Genomic DNA, 3,699 nt, shown 5'->3' on the forward strand with positions numbered 1-3,699 from the left:
CTAGTTACAATAGCTTCACACCTAGTTACAGGAGCTTCACACCTGGTAACAGTAGCTTCACACCTAGTTACAATAGCTTCACACCTGGTAACAGTAGCTTCACACCTAGTTACAATAGCTTCACACCTAGTTACAGGAGCTTCACACCTAGTTACAATAGCTTCACACCTAGTTACAGGAGCTTCAAACCTAGTTTCAGGAGCTTCACACCTGGTAACAGTAGCTTCACACCTAGTTACAATAGCTTCACACCTAGTTACAGGAGCTTCACACCTAGTTACAGGAGCTTCACACCTGGTAACAGTAGCTTCACACCTAGTTACAGGAGCTTCACACCTGGTAACAGCAGCTTCACACCTGGTAACAGTAGCTTCACACCTAGTTACAATAGCTTCACACCTGGTAACAGTAGCTTCACACCTAGTTACAATAGCTTCACACCTGGTAACAGTAGCTTCACACCTAGTTGCAGGAGCTTCACACCTAGTTACAATAGCTTCACACCTAGTTACAGGAGCTTCACACCTGGTAACAGTAGCTTCACACCTAGTTACAGGAGCTTCACACCTGGTAACAGCAGCTTCACACCTAGTTACAGTAGCTTCATACCTAGTTACAGTAGGTTCACATTTAGTAACAGTAGCTTCACACCTGGTAACAGTAGCTTCACACCTAGTTACAATAGCTTCACACCTAGTGCAGGAGCTTCACACCTAGTTACAATAGCTTCACACCTGGTAACAGTAGCTTCACACCTAGTTACAATAGCTTCACACCTGGTAACAGTAGCTTCACACCTGGTAACAGTAGCTTCACACCTAGTTACAATAGCTTTACACCTAGTTACAGTAGCTTCACACCTAGTTACAGTAGCTTCACACCTAGTTACAATAGCTTCACACCTAGTTACAATAGCTTCACACCTAGTTACAATAGCTTCATACCTAGTTTCAATAGCTTCACACCTAGTTACAGGAGCTTCACACCTAGTTACAATAGCTTCACACCTAGTTACAATAGCTTCACACCTGGTAACAGTAGCTTCACACCTAGTTACAATAGCTTCACACGTGGTAACAGTAGCTTCACACCTAGTTACAATAGCTTCACACCTGGTAACAGTAGCTTCACACCTAGTTACAATAGCTTCACACCTAGTTACAGGATCTTCACACTTAGTTACAATAGCTTCACACCTAGTTACAGGAGCTTCACTCCTATTTACATCATGACCAACCCTCATGCTCTCAGTGACCACATCCTTAGTTACAGCGTGACAAGCCCATATGCACTCAGTGACTACACATTTAGTTACAGTGCAACCCCTCATATTCTCAGGAACTGAACACGCACTGTGTAACCAACATTTACTCTCTCCATGACTGCTACCTAGTTTTAGTAAGACCAGTAATCATGTTCTCAGTGACCACACACTTACACTGTGACCCCTCCTGCTCTTAGTGACTGCACACTTACAATGTGACCAGCCCTCATGCTCTCAGGGACTACAATCCTTGAAGAGTTCCTTTAAAGCACTTTTATGCTCAGTTTTCATAAATGTTTCATATGCATTTGAAAGTAGTGTGTATGGCAACATTGCTGTGAGCATACTTCCATCTATGGTGACTGGGAAAGTTAGAAAAGGAAGTGTGAGAGAAGGAGGGATGGAAATAATAGGATTGCTAATGAGACCATCATCCTAGGCATGCTAGGAGCGTCTAAAAGGCTAAAAATGCTTAGAAGAAACTCTACAGACACTTCTATTTTAGTACATAAAATTACACACATATATCTACACACACAAAAAAATAGATTTTCAACAAATCAATTTTGAGTGAAAAGAATATAATAGAAGGCATCGGCATACTTGATTTTAAATTACATATTAACAAAAACAGCAGGGATCGGCAACAACACAACAACAAAAAGATAAAACTAGACATATAGATCAATGGAATAGGATGAAGAATCCATGGGGTTGGAGAGAGAGCTCAGGAGTTGAGATCACTGACAGCTTTCCAGAGGATCCTGCCAAGGCCCAGTACCCACATGGAGGCTCAGAATTGTCTGCCACTCCAGTTTCCGAGGATCCAACAGAGTTTTCTGACTTCACAGGCATTCTGCATACATAATGAATAGACACGCATGCAGCCAAAAAACCTATACACTTAAAGGTAAGTAATTAAATACAATTTAAATTAATTTAAGAACAAATCCCAGATATAACTCCATGAAACTATAAGTGTCTGAGTTTCTACAAAAACACCAATAATATACATTGAAGAAAAGACAGCACGTTCTGCAAACATTGCTAAGAAATTAGATTTCAATATGCAAAAAATGAACTAGATCTTTACCGCTCATCCGTCACAAAACTAGACATAAGACCTGATGCCCTGAAGCGGCTAGAGGAAAAATCAGGGTGCATACTGCAGCTCTAAGGCTCAAGTAAGGCCTTTCCAAATAGGGCTCAGGTGACTCAGGAAATATGAGCAACAATTGTAGGTGGGGTCTACAAAACTAAAAAACTTCTTACATTCTTACATCAAACCAAACAGTTAATTGAGGGAAGATTAAAATTACAGAATGGGAGAAAATGTTTACTACCTATACCTCTGACAGAGAATTCATGTCAAGAATATATAAAGAACTCAAAAGACCAGACACCAAGAAAAAAAAGAACCCAATTTAAAAATGGGCTAAGTTTGTAAAGAGGAGTGCCCTGTAGGAGGAGGGCCTGCTTGTTCATCCTGGCCACCCGGCTAACTTAGCCCAGAAATAATTACACAGAAATTGTATTAATTAAATCACTGACCCATTAACTGTATCCTCTTATTGGCTAACTCTCACATCTTGATTGAACCCATTTCTATTAATCTGTATATCACCATGTAGCAGTGGCCTACTGGCAAAGATTCAGCATGTCTGACTCTGGCAGCAGCTCCTTAGTGTCTTTCTCCCAGCATTCAGTTCTGTCTTCCCTGCCTACCTAAGTTCTGCCCTACCAACAATCTCAAAGCAGTTTCTTTATTAATCAATGAAAGCAACACAAAGACAGAAGGACCTCCTACACCAGCTAAGTAACTGAACAAAAATTTTCAAAAGAAGAAAATAATTACTGTTAAATACTGGTAAATAAATACCAGTAAACAATAACATAAGATTAAAATAATATAATATAGTATAATATAAACAATTTTTACTGGGAAATAAATACTGGTAAATACATTTAAAAGTGTTCAATATCTTTAGTCATCAGAAAGACATAAGTTAGAACTGTGCTACTATTTCAACTCATCCTAGTCATAATGTCCATCGCCAAAAGCAAATGACAGGAAATGCTGGCAGGGATGTGAGGAAAGGAGAACCCCCATACATTATTGGTGGGGATGGAAAGTAGGGAGGGCAGCCTCTCTGAAAATCAGTCTGAAAGTCTCTTGGCAAACTAGAATAGTTCTACCACATGAAGTAGCTAAAGCACTCCTGGGCATATGACTTACTACACAGAAATTGTATTAATTAAATCACTGTTTGGCAAATTAGCCCATAGCAGAGACACTTACACATTCATGCTAATTTCTGCTGTAGTCGCAATTGATGTGGGAGTCTCCTCTGTGTGTTGCTTTTCTGAAGCTGCTGGGCACCAAATGAAGCCACAAAACAATCCCACACCAGTTAGAAAGTATGGATAATAAAAAA

This window comes from Microtus oregoni, unplaced genomic scaffold, assembly GCF_018167655.1.
Source record: "Microtus oregoni isolate MIOR12 unplaced genomic scaffold, Mior012 000006F_ref0000085, whole genome shotgun sequence".
NCBI lineage: Eukaryota > Metazoa > Chordata > Mammalia > Rodentia > Cricetidae > Microtus > Microtus oregoni.